Raw genomic sequence first — 19,815 nt, forward strand, 5'->3', positions numbered from 1 at the left:
TCAAACCAGTGCTGAATAGAATAAAAAAAGAATAAGAATAGTGTCCAAACGGTCCAAAGTCCAAATTGTGCATCTGAAGGAAAAGGCTTGTTTGTGTTCTTCCCATAGACGTATATATATATATATATAATATATATAAATGGACATAGCCACCACGCTTCAAATATGAACGTCACATTCGGGTGCTTCTGACTCCTTCTGACCCTGGATCCCACTGATTTGCATTGGAATATTATGGCTTCTCTCTCAAATCAGACAATAACTCAGATCTTCCTTCAATAGTATCTGAACATTTGACCTTAAATCTAAGAGTACAATCTTCTTCACATTCTAAAATCTGAAAACCATCAATACTAACGCTGGGATTTCTGTGACATTTTCTATCTTAAAGGATTATTCAAAAGAAAAATCCACAGACATGTTAGTAACATTAGTAAACCCATAATCCTAATCTATCTCTTCCCTGAGCAGCCAGTCCCTTCTACATTCTGTTAGAATCCAGTTTTGCCTGCAGTGTGTCGCCTTAATGTCATAAAATACATTTGTGTAAATAATTAACACAACACAGGCTGTAGATGTCAGTGCCCTTTAATACCTAAAGACAGATAATACTTTATTATCCCAAAGAAATTTGTTAAACCACATAAACTGAACTGCAAAATCAAGTTTTTTGTTGTTTTTTTTGGTGGCAAATGAACCCATTTCTAAGTTCAGAAATAATATTTCATCAGCACATTTAGAGACTACAGGTAGATTTGTCAACTCCATTAGAGCTGAAAATGAGGAATGGTGCTCTGAGATAAAAGCTCCCCTCAGTCTACAACAGCCTCAAAAGATCTTGGCTCAAACCAGTCAAAAGTGAAAGACTCGACAGCTCTGAAGGAGAGGCGGACACTAGTGATGCAGGGACAGCTTTTTTTCTAACCCTCCTTGAGATTAAATCCAACCTGATCCACCCGACCCAAAGAAATAGGTTCAAATACTGGCACCCAACCTGAACCTGCGCACATTAAGGCTATGTCCACATGACAACGCTCATGGATTTTTTTCTTTGCGGGTTAAAAAAATTTGCGTCCACACACTTGCTTGATCAGTAAATATTCACACGACACACAACATGGGAGCACTGAGTGAAAACGATGTAATACATCTGCCACACCTGTATGTGGCGCTGTTAACAATGATAATAATATTTAATAATGCATATCTCATCAACATTTTTTAAACTTTAAAGTAATTTAGCCCATTCTAGATGTATCCCAGAAATATAACCGTTTTGTTTTGCAAAAGTTAAACATAAGTCACAGAAAGAACCCATATATTCCACTGAGTCCTGTCCTTTAGTCAGACAGAAGCTGAATCACATCAGCAGCACAATAGAGAGCTGTTTTGTGAGCGCTTAGTTTATACAAATGAACCAAGCAGTTTTAAGTTTTGTTTCTGTAAAATGTAAACAAATATGCATAAAGCTTTGTAGATAGGGAAGACTTGAGAACACAGAAACACAGAAATGTCTGGACACAGATTGTTTCTGATACGGTGATATGCGTATTTGTTTCAGTGTAAACGTCGTCTTTGTTATTGTTCCATGTGCATAATCTGTGGTGCGTTTTGTTAGTATTGGTACTAGTAGCGGGTCTCGGTTGCTGGGTGACAGGAGCGGCTCTGTAGGCTACACCTGTCCCATTTCGGCAACGCTCTTGCAGTCTGTGGAGGCTAGTTCGAGGGCTGAAGGCTTCGCTGCATCAGAGGACACTGGCGATGACGGGATCGTGACGTCATCGTTTTCCGAAAGCTGCGGTTTGCTTGTCCACACGACAACACTCCACTCTGGAACCCATTCTCAAAAAACTCGCCTACCCAAAATGCTGGCTCCGTGTGGACGAAAAGGCCCAAAACGAAGACTAACATCTTCGTTTAAAAAAAATGAAAAACGAAACGAAACGAAACGAAAAAAAAAACGAAGACTAACGTTTGACAAAAAAAAATGTTGTTGTGTGGACAGCCTCTAAAACTAAACTGTTGCGCATGGTTGCAGCTGGCCATAGTATCTGTTGGGGTGCACTTTGCCTGTGGTTTTATTTGCATAATGTGATAAAATCACACTTTGCTTTATTTACATTCAAATGCACTGTTTAGAACCTGTTTGAAATGGCCTACACACTCACAGGATGTAGTGCACATACAAACTTTTAGTGGAGTTTGAGACTAAAGCACCTAGATGATGGAGCGAGGAGCACCTGACGCAGCGTGTACGTGCTCTGGATGTCTCTGTCCAGGTCGGGAACTTTGTTTTTGCACTGTGTTGGTGTGTGTGATTCATGCCTAGTTCACACTGGAGCATCGTTTGTGTGGTTTAAATGCGTAGGTATAAAAATGTATTCATAACATGTAGGGATGGGCATTCGATGAAATTTTCTTAATCGATCATCGGAAGAATTAACGATCGATTATCGATTAATCATTAACGTTTTTATATTAAAATGATCATCATTATTATTATTATCTGCACTACTAATCTGCATAAATAAATTCAACTTTATGACATATAAACCGTAACGACTCTAGAGCCACATCAGCCCGTTTGACATTATAATGTGTTTAATTCAGTTTTGTTCAACTCTCACAGAAACAAAACTTAAAACCACATCGCTAATTTGCATAAACTAAGCAAAGATAAAACTACAGCTCTTGTGTCACTGATGCAGTTAACTTTCTGTCAGATTAAAAGACATGACTCAGGTGAATACAGGTTAGTGTGACCAGATTTGCATTTGTCAAAACCAGGACACCGTACGGGGGAGGGGGGCTCGTCATCAACATTGAGCGACTCTCACTGGAAAAACTTTTTCCCACTGGACACCGAAACATATGTGCTGCTTTGTACACTGTGCACATGGACTCACACTTGTCCCGACCGGAACGGAAAGCACGGAATTTCTTGTACAAGTCATCGTTAAATACACATTTGTGCTTCGGCATGTTGCAGACTGACCGACTGTCTGTGTCTCGCTCCTTCTGATGCAGAGACACATGTACTGACCCCTGTTTGGTCACACTACACACATCAACCTACATTCGGTTTGTCGATTAAAATGAATGTAATCCATGAAATTCTTAATGATCAATTATCGATTAATCGACTAATCATGCCCATCCCTAATAACGTGTTTATTCCATGCACACAGGGCACCATGCACCTTTCTCTCATCTCTTGCTGTTTTCATTTGGCGTTAATTGTGTAAGGACTAAAGTTGTCCTCATTGTGCAGGTAACACATGCAAACACAGAAGTCCTGTGCCCTCGTTTGTTCATCAGAGCTACAGAACATGTTTAGGTGAGGCTGTGATGGGACCTGACCCACCTGCACCTGCTTTAGCTCTTCTCATTGAGTTATTCAACCCACCTGAACCCACAGGGTCACAGGTCGACCTGCACATCACTAGTGACCACACCTAAAGAGGCCGAATTATGAGTGAGCAAAAATATGTTTAAATGTGGATAGAAAATAGACACAATCTAGGTCAAGTATAAATGATGTTCAACTGTGACAACATAATACAATATTAGATTCAGAACACAATAATTTCTAAAATAAATGTAAAAGTATCTCAAGTTATAATGAGATGAATGACAAACAGGTCTGTAATCAGGAAATAAATCAAGACTATCTCAGCTCTAAAGTAAATCACTTAAAAACTAAAGGCCTACTAAACCAAGTCTAAACCAGGACTAAACCAAGTCTAAACCAGGACTAAACCAGGACTAAACCAAGTAGGACTAAACCCAGTGTTGAAAAGAATCAAACTAGTGATACCTGAGTGGATCCAAAGAGTCCAAAGTGTCCCAGAGAAAAGCGTGTGTCTGAATGAAGAGGCTTGTTTGTGTGTTCTTTCTGAAGCGACTTAGAGCCGCTCCTCTATTGGCTGCAGTCCAGGTGGGCGGGGCTTCACACAGGTGAAGTGAGATGACTGCTGCTGTGATTTTGAGACACACAAAAATTTTTAAATAGATTGACTTTTCAACTGCTGTTATAAGAACTTCTTAGAGTATGCATTATCCTGATAGACACTACTAGAAATAAAATTCAATAATATCTGAACATTTGACCTGGAATCTAAGAAAATAATAATAAGAAAAAAGATCATCTTCACATTCTAAAATTTGAAAAACATCAATAAAAGTAACTCTTAATATTAGTATCTTTTCCCTGAGTAACCAGTCTCGTCTACATTCTGTTAGAATCCAGTTTTGTCTGCAGTGTCTCATCTTAATGCCATCATATACATTTGTGTAAATAATGAACACAACACAGGCTCTTTACTACCTAAACCACAGAAACTCAACTGCGAAAGTCAAGTGAATGATGTGTTTAACAGCTCTGAAAGAGAAGTGCCACAAAGAGAAGTGCCACACCTAAAAAGGCACTAAACAAAGACTGACTCAGCTCTGAAGTAAATCATTATCAAACCAGGTGTAAAGTTCAGAACTAAGCTCAGGACCAAACCAGGTCTGAACGAGGACTGAACCAGGACTAAATCAGGACTAAACCCCATGTTGAATAGAATCAAACAAGAGCTGTACCTGATGATTTACATTACATAGTTTACATTAGTAAATCCATAATCCTTCTATATCTCTTCCCCTAGGAGCCAGTCCCTTCTACAATCTGTTAGAATCCAGTTTTGTCGCCTTAATGTCATCATATACATTTGTGTAAATAACAGTGGCAGTAGGACTGTGTGCCTGTCATTAGCCTATTGTGTGTGGCCTGAACCTTTCAGAGGGAGGGTCCCTCACCTGCTTGAGCTCTTGGTCAACTCTGACATCACCCACTGTCTAGAAGCAGGGCAGCAACGAGAGGGCCGGAATTGAGCTTTACTATGTCTTAAAAATCACCTTTCTCAAGCCTAAAGCCTGGCGATTGTGTCCCATGTTGCATGTTCCATCCATGAGTATTATGTGATCTTCATTTATTCATTAATTCACCAGTGTATCCAAACAGACAATCCTCTTTTCACAGACCTCCGGCGTGTGCACGAGGGTTGGCTTAGCACTTCTGGCTTGTGCGTGTAGTGTTCTGGTTAATTATTTTAAGTATGGTAAGTTATTTTGTGATTCCAAATTGATATACCAATAGATATTTACAGTGGATATAAAAAGTTTCCCCATCTTCTTCATGTGTCTGGGCTATGGGGTAGGGTGGCAAGACGAAGCCTTATCTTACAAAGAAAAACATCTAAGCCTGACTTAATTTTGCAAAAAGACATCTGAACTCTCCCAAACGCATGTGGGAAAATGTGTTATGGTCTGATGAAACCAAGGTTGAACTTTTTGGACATAATTTCAAAAGGTATATCTGGTGCAAAAACAACACTGCTCATCACCAAAATAACACCATACCTACAGTGAAGCAAGGTGGTGGTAGCATCATACTTTGGGGCTGTTTTTCTTCATTTGGAACTGGGGCCTTAGTCAGGGTGGAGGGAATTATGAACAGTTCCAAATACCAGTCACTGTTGGCACAAAACCTTCGGCCTTCTGTTAGAAAGCTGAAGATGAAGAGGAACTTCATCTTTCAGCAGGACAATGACCCAAAGCACACATCTAAATCAACAAAAGAATGGCTTCACCAGAATAAGATTGAGGTTTTGGAATGGCCCAGCCAGAGTCCAAACCTGAATCCCATCAAACACCTGTGGGGTGATCTGAAGAGGGCTGTGCACAGGAGATGCCCTCGCCATCTGTCAGATTTGGAGCGGTTTTGCAAAGAAGAATGGGCAAATATTGCCACATCAAGATGTGCCACCCTGATAGACTCCTACCCAAAAAGACTGAGTGCTGTAATAAAAGCCAAAGGTGCTGCAACAAAGTATTAGTTAATGGTTCATAAATATTTGTAGTCCACGTTCAATAATGTTGTGGGTGTCCAGTTTTCAATCAATAAAGGCTCTTTACTGGGTTTAGAATCAAACATCTCATTCCTTGTTTCATTGTATTGGTCAGTTCTTGTTCTTTGATACAGTTCTTTAGTGCGTCCAACAAGGCCTGTTCCATTATGGCCTAAAAATTTATAGAAATCAACTGACAGACCATCATTTTCAGGTGATTTTTTAAGTTTGAACTGTTTCTCTTATTTGTGTTTTTGTTCTTGGTTGTTCACAGTGCCATTTGAAAGTGTTGATATGGGTTCATCAGGTTGTAGAGTTGATCTATAAACATCAGTGTAGAATTGCTCCACATACTTACACATTTCTTCTGGGTTTGAAAGGATTTGATCACCTTTCTTCAATATGGTTCTATTATTTCATTTTTGATTCCTTTTTTCAAGAGCAAAAAAACAGCTAGTGCTCTTTTGCAACATTTCCAGCCATTTGTGTTGCACTGTTCTACCCATAAACAACATATAATACAATGAACATGATCAGTTTTTACAGACTTGCATGACATAATGCTTCTTCTCCTGCTCGGGCCAGAGCAGTACTTGTACACCAGGAACTTCATGGACTCTGGCACCACCAGTTGAGTTCTGCCACTTGTTTTTCTCCACAACAGTCCGTCTTCTTCCAGAATTAGTCTTGGCCACTCACTCAGCAATGTTCTCACATGTTCATTTTCAGCTGCTTTGTCCTTGCGTTTCAGATACGAGTGTTTTCTTTTCAGATTTGAGACTCTCTGGATGACTGGATCTGTATCTTGTTTGACCTTGATGTCTTTGATGGAGAGAGGGTGAGTAGGTGGTATAGAGCATCCAACCTCTTGAAGTAGGACCTCAGTATTGCAGGTGGCTGGTTTTTGAGGGCCTTGCTGATGCTCTCCATGACGTCTGGTTCACATTCCTCATTGCATTCTTGAATTATGTTTTCAATGGGCTTTGGTCTGCGTAACAGAAAGTCAGAGACTCTTTTGCTTGTTCCTGGTCTGTACTTCAGTGTGAACCTGTAGTCTACCAGCTCTACAACCCAGCGGTGTCTGGTGGCGTTGAGTTTTGCAGACTTGGTCACATAGGTGAGTGGGTTGTTGTCACTGTAGATGGTGAAGTGTGGTGCGTGGAACAGGTAGTCATGGAAATGCTCAGTGATGGCCCATTTTAATGCGAGGAACTCCAGGTTACTTTTTTTTTTTTTCAGTAGGAGATAGTGTTCTAGAGTCATAACCAATGACACACAGGACTCCCTCTTGACAGTGACACAAATCTGCACCCAGTCCGTCTTCATAGGCGTCAAAATGCTGGACGCTCAAAATCTGGATATGCCATGACAGGTGGATTTGTCAGCTGGTCCACGATGGTCTCTAATGTGGCTCTGTGTCTCTGAGTCCACTGAACAGGACAGGATGGTGAAAGTTGTTGCACTTCCTTTTTGGGCTCACCTTCGGCTAACATTTGGGCATAGTGAGCAACTCATACAGAGGTTTAGCAGTTATCGAAAAATCTTGGATATAGGTTCTACAATAGCTTAAGAAACCAAGAAGTTTTCTCACCTCTCTGACAGTGGTTTGGGTCTGGTGTACGAGCACCTCTACTGCCTCCACCTCCTTTGATTTCATCCTGCAGCCCTTTACTGAGATGAAACACCTGACGTAGGTGACTTGTGGTTTGAAGAAATCACATTTTTCTGCTCTCAGTTTTATGCCACTCTCTTGCCGTCTCTGCAGGACTTGTTGGACATTGTGCACATGTTGTTAAATGGTGCGGCCATAAACGAGGTCATCATCCAGGTAGGGCATCCAGACTTCATCCCTGAGATCACCCAGACATCCCTCCATGTGGCGTTGAAAAGCAGCTGGGGCATTAGAGAGTCCAAATGGGATTCTGATCCACTCATAGAGTCCCCACAGTGTTATAAAGTCTGTATAAGGTCTACTCTTCTCACTCATGAAGCCTTGTTGGTATGCTTTGCCATGGTCCAGAACAGTAAATCAAGAGTTTCCCCTGAGGTTTTCTAGGATTTCTTGGATTCTGGGGGTGGTATGCTGGTCTGGAAGTGTCTTCTCATTCAGCAGCCTGTAATCCATGTATAAATGGAGAGTATCATCCTTCTTCCTCACACAAACTACAGGGGATGAGTAGAAAGAATGACTTTCAGCCTCTGAATGAGTTGTTCCCTCATTTTAAGTCCTGTGGGCCAAGGGGTCTCTGGGTTTGGTTCCAAAATGATATGGGGTCCACTGAACATGCCTTGTTGCAGGTAATTACACTGGACTTAGACAATCTTGTTCATTGGAAGAGTGATCAGCACACGTGCGATGTGGGACTGGTCCACAGGTCTCTTTAAAACAGATTGGACAGCTCTGGCAGCTTTCTGTCCCACTTCCAGTGCTGAACAAAGTATTTTACCATGTGACCAGGGGGAACACAGCTCTCTGAAGCTTCACTTGTTACAGCCAGCTCTTCATTTACAATAAATCCAATGATGGGACGTTCAGTTTCAGTAGTCGTCACTACAACAACATTATGAGACAGTGTAAACTCCACTTCAATCCAGCCTCCAAATTTGTGTGCCATTAGTTGCAGACAAGTCAAGTCCTCCTTCACACAGTAACTCCTCCACAGGCCTCACTGCAACGTCCGGTAAATGTCTCTGCTTCCATTCTGCTCCAATGAAGGAAACTTGTGAGCCAGTGTTCCACAGCACTTTTGGTGTCCACGTTGTTCAGTGTGCCTCGAACAAGGCACCTCCTCCCTACTACCTTGGCTGTTTGGTGTTGTTTGCCAGTTTACCAGGATGTATCGAGCTTTCAACTCTGTTGATGGAGTTTGTGGCATTTCTTGGAGCTCTGCAGCAGCCAATGGCCCAGTGTTCTACTACCACATTTATAACAGTGGTCACATCTTCCTCCTGTATTGATCTGGTGGCACTGTCGACACTGTCTGTAGGTGCGTGCTCTTGGTTGTGGCCTGCTGTAATTTTGTTTGGTTTGTCCCCTTACTTGGGGTGGTGGTGGCTGTTGTTGTCTGGGATGCTGGTGCTGGGACGGTTTGGTACACCTCTGAGTGGCATCTTTCTCAACAAAATGAGTTCCTTAAAATTTGTGTCAGAGCTTGCAGTGACTGGGTCTTCTCTACTTTCAAGATAACTTCTCAGTTTTTGTGCCAGGGACAGTACCTTGAACAACAGCAGCCAGAATGTCACATTCATCATGTCCTTTCATGATTGCTTTTGAAATTTGCCAGTCCAAACTTGCAAATCTCAACTTGAATTTTGGATTATGTTTCCCAATTTGGTTATACTCTGTATAATTGTTGTACAGGTAAAATGAATGTTGCAGTGGGAACAGAAGTGTATTGGTTTGCATTAAGTTTAGGGTTGGATGCAGTGCCAACATTGTCCTCTAGACTGAGCTGTGGTGGCGTGGGACTAGACCAGTCTTCAGTTCATCTATTTGGTCAATAACTATTAATAATAAAGACATTCCTCCATTGTGACATCATCACCATCTAAATGCTGAAGTATGAGCCTTCTCAGTTTGTGAGGTGAGTCCTTATCTTCATCATTTACATTTATTTCCAACACAAATGTCAATCAGTTTCAAAGCAGGTAAGGTGATTTACTTTTCTTCAATTTCCTCAAACATATTTTCCTACTCAGCAGACATTTGTTGTTGTGAGGACGACATGATTGGAAAGTTATCTGTTTTACCTTTACTTGCACTCTTTAAATCATGACACTTAGGAGTATCCTTCTTCATCATTTATTATTGTGTGCAGTTTACTGTGACTGGCCACTACTGCTGACCCACCAACAGGACAGTGTTCTGGTTAAGGGTTTACACACTATCACTGAAATAAGCACATCTGATTGGTTGGCTGTGAGAAAGTGTTGACTACAAATATTGACACATTCTCAGTGGTCAGTAGCTCCAGCCTTTCTTTGTGAGCCCAGCACAGAGCACCATGGCTTCTCCTCTCAAGTCCCTCGTTCATGATGACGATGGTTATATGATAAGTCCTTCACCGCGTATAAGATGCATTTAGGTGAACATCAGCCCAGAGAAGACTTCATCCGCACAATCCTGCCTGAACAACTGGCCAGGTAAAGGCTTTGGTCAAGGGGCTAGAGAGGGGCTTTAAATGCATTTGAGCTTTTCATGTTTGTCTAAGTATGACTTGGTCTGAAGGGACCTGTGCTTATTATTTATCATCATTTTACAGTTTGGTAGTGAACAAAGTACATTTAGTTCCACTGTTCTAGTGGATTTAGTCTTTATTTCCACTGAACAGTGAATTGTTAAAATATATGTTTTTGTTTTAAAATAGTAAAAATAGTTATGACTAAAACTAAAAGAAATGAGTCAGCATTTATTTATTTATCTTACATGATACCATAATGTAAGTTTCATAAGGAAAACTTGCTATAATTAGAGTTAAAAGAAGAAGAAACATAAGACATTTTGTTGGGGTTGGATGTTCTATTGTTTTATGTATGAGGAAATATTTGAGCTCCAAATATATTACACAGTACCCAGTATTACTCTTTTAAATACTATAATATATTTTGTATTTATTCAGTTACAGGTCTTTATTGCTCCTAAAGAAAATTGGTGCTAATCAGAAATCATGTGTTTTTTAATTTACTATCACGTCTCTGTTTGGTATGATTAGAACTGTGCAATCATTTTGTTTAAATAGTCATTTTAATAAATATTAATCATATGAATGCATCAGTTTTATATAGTGCTTTTTTGGACACTCAAAGAAGCTTTACAGAGCATTATTCATTCACTCCATACCTGGTGGTAAACTACAACTGTAGACACAGCTGCCCTGGGGCAGACTGACTGAATCGAGGCTGCCAATCTGCACCATCAGCCCCTCCGACCTCCACCATCAACACTCACGCACGCACACACCACTTTCATACTATGCAATGAGGGTGAAGTGCCTTGCCTAAGGACACAATGACAGTTTTTACAACTGGCGCCCCCCTGTGGCTCCTGATGTTCCCAGTGTCTCCCATCCAAGTACTAACCAGGTCTGACCCTGCTGAGCTTCTGAGGTCTGATGAGATCAGACTTTGACAGGTCGGTATGGCTACATTATAAATTTAGGCTTGTGCTATGAAACAAGATCATATCATCAAAATTCTTGAATAAATGCACATTTTTGTCATACCTGCAATTAAGAGACACCCCAATATTACTCCGACCAGCATCTTGAAGAATGGGTAAATTGTAGTTTGTAATTGTTTTGTGTCTCGTAGCATCGGGGATGGGAAATCGATAAACATCATTGGACTTGGGACTGGAGAAGGTAAGAGCTCATCACATGTCTGTGTTACACTCTAACTGTATATCGTGAACAATCATTAAATATTGTGATGTTTCTTCACACTCAAATGTGATATTGTCACATCCTGAGTCAGAATAAGTGCCTGCTGTAGATTTTTGATTTGATTGATTTATTTATTTATTTTTAATGCAGGAGAGTTCTGGGAACATAAATTGATTTATTGGTTATTGGTTATTGTTTTATGATGTAGGTAATTTCGACATGGAGATTCTCTCCCAGCTGCGTGTGAAGCACCCAGGGGTGCTGCTGGATAATGAGGTGGTTGAGCCAAGCACACTTCGGATTCTCAGATACAAAGGTACAGAAGAAATATATAATCTGTCTCACTGTTTTCAAAGGTGTTTGAGCTCACTGTGTGTCTGTCTGTGCTTCTTTGATGCTAATATTGGCACATGTTCACTTATTGTGTCAGTAACTGGATTTACCAGTCACTTGCTGCTGCAGATTGCATCTAGCAGCCAATGTTACGCCGCTGTTTTCGGGTGTGATACGCCGCTATCACACTGGCAATCTAACGTGGTTACAGTAATTTCAATGTACTGTTGCCGTCTGTTCCTGCCAACCATTTGTCCTGCGATTTGTCATGAGGCACCATCCACTATAAGATCCTCCGCTTCCTGGTTACAGCAGTGGAGCATAACGTCAACACCCAGCTGATACGCTAAAGGGAAAACACGAACAGGATTCTCTGCTGACTCCATGCCTGCTTTTTCCTCTGAATCTCATCATTCTGTGCTCCCTGTCTTGATCTGATTTTTACATCAGTGCATCTAGTGTCAACTTTCTGCTGCCTGGCAGGGGAACACGCTCAGTTATTCATACACCTGTCTCAATTTGACCTGCACCACCCTCAGCCAGCGCTGACTCCTTATTCATGGTCCCATTTATGACTCTGCTGGTTTTGAAGGATCACATTTGAAAGCCATTTCACCATCTGTGGGATGCAAGATTAAGGTGGATGTCAGTTATAACCTGTTTAAGCAGAGTGTTCTTATCATCCTCCTGCTGCTCATATCTGGAAACATTCAACCAAACTCAGGCCCTGATCACAGCTTATCGTCTGACAGCCCTACACTCAGACCTCCCACTGAACAATCTTTTGACTCTGTTTGACATCGTAAACTTCTAGAGTTTTTTGTGTCTGAACACTTAACACATGAGGGGTTATGTGTAAACATGTCATTGAGGCAATCGGTGGCTGAGTGGCTAGCACTCATGTCTCACAGCAGGAAGGTTCTGGGTTTGATCCCTGGGTCGCCCGGGCCTTTCTGTGTGGAGTTTGCATGTTTCTCCTCATGTCTGGATGGGTTTCCCCCATCATCTCATAACATGCTACACAGGTCTCCAAGAACAATTCAATCAATCAATGAACCTACAGGTGGAAATTAGCACTGATGCTACAAACTAGTACAATGCATCTCTCCAGTCAAGGTTAATGTAAAAATTATGTGTTGTCCCTGTCTCAGATTAATAATAATAATAATAATCAGCGTGGGAACCCATTTGATATACCTGAAACATCAGACTGAGGTGTTAAAGAGCGTTTTAGTTTAACAGTCCATAGTTCTTTACATAAGGCAGGCTTTATCAGGTAATGGTCTGGTAAAGTCTGGTTGATAATTGTCCCACCCAAATGGGCAGGAAGTGGATCTGCTTTGTCCGCAGATGTACTGTGGTAATGAGGTGCATTAGTCCAAAACACTGTGGCTCTGATGGAGAATGGGCCACTTGGTAACATATTAACCAGTTTGGCATAATCCACAAAGTGTGAGTTCCCATTCTATCTCAAAATAAACAGTCTCTGATCCCTCTCTTGCCAGAATAAACACCAGGTGTGTTTTTTCCCAGGCACACAGCTATGAAGAAATACTCACCTCTCCTCTCCTTCTACATAAGCATGTTTCAAAAATGTTCAGACAAGAGTGGAGTTACTATGATGGCAAAGTTGTCAATAATTACCATGTTAACAGTCAATCAATTCAGTCAATCAATTTAATCACTTTTTTTCCACAGTTGTGTCAAGTGTGAAGAAAACATGGACACCCAAAGAAGCTGGGCAAGCTTGTATAATATGGGCTCCATCAGTGCTAATGCTTAATTAGATGCAGTCAGCATATATCAGACTTATTCTGACCTCAAACCTGCTTATACAATATCTGTACTGGTGCAAGACAAATTTGGTTTAAGCACATGAACAAAACAAAAAAAAATGGGTACAGGGTCTTTAAAGTGGAACTAAGCCCCGAATCAACCACTAAACTGTGCACATTGTGTTTGAATAGCTTTACCTACTGTGTGCAGCTCTATTTTGTGTGAAAATTTTAGTCCAAACTATGCACATTTGTAGATTTTGTGTGACCACACAGCAAATTCAAGTGCTTTGTGACATCACACTGGACTGCCCTGAATAGAACCTGGATGGACAGAGTTTGAAGTGTGGATACCTGTTAGACCAATCACACTGTTCCTTATACCCCCCTGACCTCGTCCTTACTCCCCCTCACTCACTCTCCTTAAAGGACTAACAGCTACTGCCAGTTTATCAGCTTGAAATGTGGTCCTGAGACGAGTTGAGGTGTTTAGTCCCACTTTAAACATCTAAATATTTGTGTTCTTCTCAATTCTGTGTGTGGTGCAGAGAGGGCAGCTCAGATGTTCCACTTGGACCCTGTAAACTTCACCTGGAACCAGATGACGGCCTCTGAGTTTGAGGAGCAGTGGAGACAGAGAAATATCACCAAGAAGATCGACTTCATCCACATGCTCCATGTATGTGCCCTCACCTCAAATGATCCTTTACAGTGGTCATCAACATATAAATAGTGGGGAAGGTGCAGTTTATTAACCTTCCACAGTAAGACAGATTCTATGACGGGGGTTGTGAGTTCACAAACTCCTCCACATTTATATTTGTGTATCTGATTCACAGATGTTGTACTATGTTGAGGATCCTGGAGCGACCGTCAGATTCTACCAGAGCCTCCTCAGGAAGAACGGCAAAATTCTGATCAGTTTAGTGTCAGGTAAGAGGAGCATGAGGTAAAGACATATCAAGATCTCTCTACATAGCAGTGGGTGATTTTGACACAGGGATGAGTTTATAAAATGAGATCATGAGCGTGCTAACCACGATGTTCCAAACAGGAAGTGAACATGAGCGCTTTTCAGGTCCATCAACTCTGGCTCCAGTTATAGACCACACATCCAGTTCACACACAGGTCAGGTGCTCTGCTCACTTCTGATGTCGACAATCTGAGCTGAGCAGAAGAATAAATGAGGCAGTGCAACAGTGGCACAAAGTGCAAGAGCCTGATACAAACAGAAAAACCACATTAAAAACAAAGTACAAAACACTTTTAATGAATCATTCACTAGCTAGGACCACACCAACAACGACATAGTGTGAAGAAGTTGATCATGTACAAAGCGAGGCAGAGATGGCTGGTTGAGACTCTAGGTGGGGGCTCCGTCTCAATCTTCAATTGGCCCAGCTGGAACGGGACCCCCCTTGTAGGGGTCTTATGACTGAAAGACAAAATAAAGGGATGGGAGGGTGGGGTCGAGTTCGCCGAGACAAACTGGGATGATGGGAAAGGCTGCTACATATAGGCTTCTGAGAAATTAGAGGCGTGGTGGAGGTGAGTTGTGGTTCGCTGGTGAGAGGAGAGGGAAGCTGAGGCCTGGTCCTGCTCCTGAACCTCTCACTTCAATCATATTAACCACATTTTTTGTTACACTTCTGTTTTTAGACTTCATCATTCTGTTTCGCTATTTTGTGCATAAATCATAATCATAAAATAATATAATAATACAATAATATTTACTTTAACATGGGGATCGGCTTCATCTTTCATTTGTTTGTGAAGTGTTTGATTTGATGAAGCTCCAGGTTGTAGTGGAACAGTGTGGAACCTGAGTGCTTCCACAGTGTAGAGTGATCCAGAGGACCAGCAGCAGCCCATAGTGATCGAACCATGTAACTGTTCTTTAACAACAGAACAGATGTTCACTTACCAATAAAACAGAAGAGCTGAAGAAACAGTGTGCAGCGTGAAACTTTTATCCACCCAAAAACACGTCCAGTCTCCAGTGCGGAGCCTTTACAGAGACGTGACTAATGATAAACCCACATCCAGTCAAAGTCTGCTGTGTCCACAGACTAACATGAACCAAACTCCACCAACATCCTCCCCCTCAATCCTACTAAAAGCTTAATTCCCAGATGTGGTGTATATATCCAGTGTGGAGCGTGTGTGTACAGATGTGGTCAAACGAGACTGTGTAAAGTTCTCCATAATCCTCCACCTCCATCCAGGTAACACTGTGTAGTAAAATGTATTTATTAAAATAAGTTAAATAAGAAATTAAATAAGAGTTATATTTGAATCAGTGTTGATGCTCCTTTAGTTTAGCAATGGTCTTTTGACAGCTGTCCAACGGCTCGTCACACAGGTCTACATCACACTACTGAGTGTGTCTTATGCACCCGTGTGACGCCCAAACTGCCCCCAGTCCATTGTTATGGAAACTCCCCCTGGGTGGAGGTGGCCCCCTCCAAACTGCTCTGCGCCAAAGTGACCCCAAGTGAACTGTGCCAGTGGAAACAAGACTTTGGTTTTCTCTTTGTTTTTTCCATATCCACTGACACTGTGTAAGAGGATAGTTAAAGGTTGTATAGAGGATTTTCCAAGGAACGAGAAATCCAGCGACTGTTTGTCCTTTTTCAAATGTTGCGCATGCGTGAAACCACCCCCCCTCCCCTACAGCTCCTACGTAGAAACGCCTTCTCCCGCCTCCTGCTTACGCCAGAAACAGGTTTGTTTACAGCCGGTGCTGCACATGACTTGTAAACAACTAACTACAGTTCTCGCGGACGAGAAGTGAGGAGCAGGGAGAGGAGAGAGGAGAGAGGAGAGAGGAGAGAGGAGAGGAGAGAGGAGAGGGGAGAGGGGAGCGGTGCGTGGAGATTCTGTGCCCGGAGAAGTGAGGAGCAGGGGGAAGAGCGGATCGGGCAGCGGGGACAGGAGCAGGAAAGGGGAGCAGAGAAGAGTGCGCGGAGATTCAGTGCGAATGAACTAGCTACAACACGCAGCAGCAAGCGGACTCTTTCTTTGCCTTGAAAATGACGTTTTCAGACATAGGATATCGCTTTCGTGTCCTGAAAAACGTTTGTCTAGCTCTTGGAAATAAAGTACGTTTTCATAATAAGCAGAAGTGACCTGTCCAGGAGTAATTTGGCGACCAGTGCGTCAGTCTTTAGACCCTGCGTCTGCTTCAGTTGCGCCATCGCTGGAATGAATCTATAAGAATCACCTTAGTTTGGCTTCGCTGCTTTTCCCCTTGTCTTCTTCTTTCAGCGACCTCAAAAATTGACTTTCTTTTGTGGCGAACTGCTCCTGGATTCTTGTCGCCATTGCAACAAACTTTGTGCTAACTGCGAGGAAGATATAGGTCAAAAAAAGCCGCTAAGAACTGTTGCGTTGGTGGAGTAAACAGCGTCTGTGCGTCTTGCGTCTGTGGACTGCGTGACAGTCGTACGTAAACCACGTACCGGCGGCGCAGGCAAGTCAGTTACACTAGAAACGTAGGGAGATTGATTGACAGCCTGTCAGCTCACAGATAACGAGGCAATGTCGTTATCTATTGGCAAATGTTTAGCCCCACCACGTCCAGAGTTGATGAATTTTTATTCTCTTTTTTTTGGTCATCATAATTACAAGGCTACTGCACCTCTATAATGCTATCATTGACAACTTGAAACAAAAAAAACAAAAAAAAATCCTCCATACAACCTTTAAGGAGCTTGCTATGGACATTTGACATGCTACAGGTGTTTACACTTTATGTGGCAGCAAATGTGGCTGAAGACCTTTCAGAGAAATACTTTGAGAGAACAAACCATTTCATCACCAAGTGAAACACCAGAGCAGAGTAAGAGTGAGGCCTTTCCTGTTGTGTTCACCTGGTTCCTCCTGGACACTGTTGTGATGCTGCAGGACACAGAGGAGGGACACTTTTGGCTCTTCCTTTCCTCAAATGGCCCTGACCTTAAACCACACTGAGACTTGTGACTGAGACACAACGGCGCTGAGAAGAACAGAGGAGTTGTTCCCTGAGGATCAATAAAGTCTCTCTCGCTCTTTCTCACTCGTTTCTGTTGGTTGACTTTGACTTTGGAGCAGGTTGATACGAGCTGCAACTGTTTCCACTGTATTAAACACGACATGACACGATGACAGAACAGTGAAGATATTTAGGAAAGTAGACACCAAATGAGTTAGGCTGGGTATTGAATCATGATCATTTTCAAAATGAAGACGCCATTTATTATAATTTAGTTGAGTTTTAAAAGGCCCATATTATGCGATTTTATGATCTGTGTTCTAATGTTTTACCTCATGAAAAACCTGGAGAGACCTGGAGAAAATACTCTGTTCCACCTTGTGATTGTGGTAATACAGGAAGTGCTCCACTGTGTTTTTAAACTCCACACACCCTGACTAGAATAATTTGGAGGATCAGCTCTGGAATTTCCAACCTTTACTAAACAAAAGGTATTTGTTAACTTGAGAACAACTGTTTCATGACATCACAAATTGGAAGAGGATGTAGATAGTCCAATAACACAGAATTACTTCAACATGTGTCATTAAAACAAAAGCTTAAAGCTCACAAACAGTCAGTTTTACATAATGGGATCTTTAAATCAAGTCGGGCTGTAGAGGAGGTGGGGAGACGGGGAGTGAAGGCTGATTGTGATAAGTGAGTGTTTGTGTTATTTGTTCTGTTACAGCTGAGTCTGGCTATGTGAAGATGTGGAAAGCCTTCTCCACTCAGCTGAACCCTCCAGGCACTCGTACTTGGTTTCCAGAACGGAACACAGCAGACATAAAGCAGCTGCTGGACGAAGCTGGAATCCAGTACCAGAGCTATAAGTCCCCGGCTGTGCTGGACATCACCGACTGTTTCACTGAAGGAAACGAGGCCGGAGAGCTGATTCTAAACTTCCTCACAGAGACGGTGAACTTTAGAAAGACAGCCCCACAAGAGCTCAGAGACGGGGTCCTGAGGACGCTGCGAGACCCTCAGTGCTGTACGGAGAAAAACGGAAGAATTCTGATAAATATGAGCGAGGACTTCTTTATCCTGGGAGCATCTGATTAATGTGATTTTATGGGGCCTTTACCTGTACCCTGGTTTGATTCTGGTTTGTTGGCCTGTCATGATAACAATTACTGAAATAAAAATGCATTAATTGCCATTATACCACTGACATGACTCTAAAGCAGGATTTCCACACAAAATAAGATGAAAATAAATAAATGGAACAGTTAATAGAAGTGACATAATCAAGACTTTACAACTCAAATATTCAGAAAAGTACAAAAACTATCTAACACTAACAGGGCTAACTGGAATATTAAACTTTTCCCAAATCCCGTCGGAAGAAGGACAATAACGTCTTTCCCCTTGATAAAATTCACCAAACATTCTCTTTAAATCCTCGATCTCGTGAATCGTTGCCAACACAGGATGCCTGGACTCACACTTCTGAGGTTCTTGCAAACCATCTCATGTATCTAGTGTATTCTGATCCCTGACCTAGTCACTGGAGAGAAATGAAACTGAGTGGAGGCACTAGGTGGAGCCAGCCCGACTACTACTGCCCACTTTATGGATGTGTTTATCATTAGTTTAAATGAAAATCATGATTATTGAGTCACAATATAACACAATATATCATTTTTGGCCCAAAATGAAGATGTTTTAAATTCAGTCTATTCTAGTTTAAAAAGTATTAGTTAAAAAGACTGACTCTTTTTATATTCATTTATATGACACAAGCCGATGTGAGAACTCAGTGTATCTACAAATTTAACAGAGACAAAGGACCAAGACTCAGATCTGTTTAAAATGGTTCAAAGTGAGAGTGGGAGTGTATTTACCCTGTGGAATTATGACATTCTAAATAAAATGTTGCACTGAGGTGCAAAATGGACTCTTGATGTTAGAACAATCCCAAAGTTCAGTTTGAGTTACTGTAATCCAAAAAATTAACATGTTCCAGGGTTATGGAAAAGTTTAATATTTCCTACCACTATTATGTGGTGATTGGGTAGATCGCCATCCAGTGGTAGTTTGTGGTATTGCAGTTTAATTTACTTTAATTCAGTAGGAAAAAAAAAAAAAAAAACTGACCTAATACAGGGTCAGTAAAAACACAAATTAGCACATGAATAAATTAACTTCGACTCAAGTAATAAACCATTACTGCTACTAAATAAAAAGTAAGTATTCGATGCCATATTTCATAACAATCAATACACATAAACAATAAACATTTGGTCATCATTTCATCAATAATAAGCTTAAGTCAAGCTACAAAAACATAGCACACCTTTAAACATACAAATCAAAGTCAATAATGTAGCTGCAGTTCATCATAATGGATAAATAAATATTCAAGTATTTTTGTTACACAACAGGGATCAGGTCAATTCAAAATACCCAGAGCAGCTTGGAC

The 19,815-nt window shown here is 41.4% G+C and overlaps 2 pseudogenes; both read left to right on the top strand.

Moving 5' to 3' along the window:
- LOC110160420 (NLR family CARD domain-containing protein 3-like) overlaps positions 1-19,815 on the top strand; it is a 197,359-nt pseudogene that overhangs the window by 141,771 nt on the left and 35,773 nt on the right.
- LOC129410252 (histamine N-methyltransferase-like) lies at positions 9,881-18,708 on the top strand (annotated as a pseudogene).

This window comes from Boleophthalmus pectinirostris, unplaced genomic scaffold (genome assembly GCF_026225935.1).
Source record: "Boleophthalmus pectinirostris isolate CB_2022bp ecotype Guang Dong unplaced genomic scaffold, ASM2622593v1 HiC_scaffold_22, whole genome shotgun sequence".
Taxonomy (NCBI): Eukaryota; Metazoa; Chordata; class Actinopteri; order Gobiiformes; family Gobiidae; genus Boleophthalmus; species Boleophthalmus pectinirostris.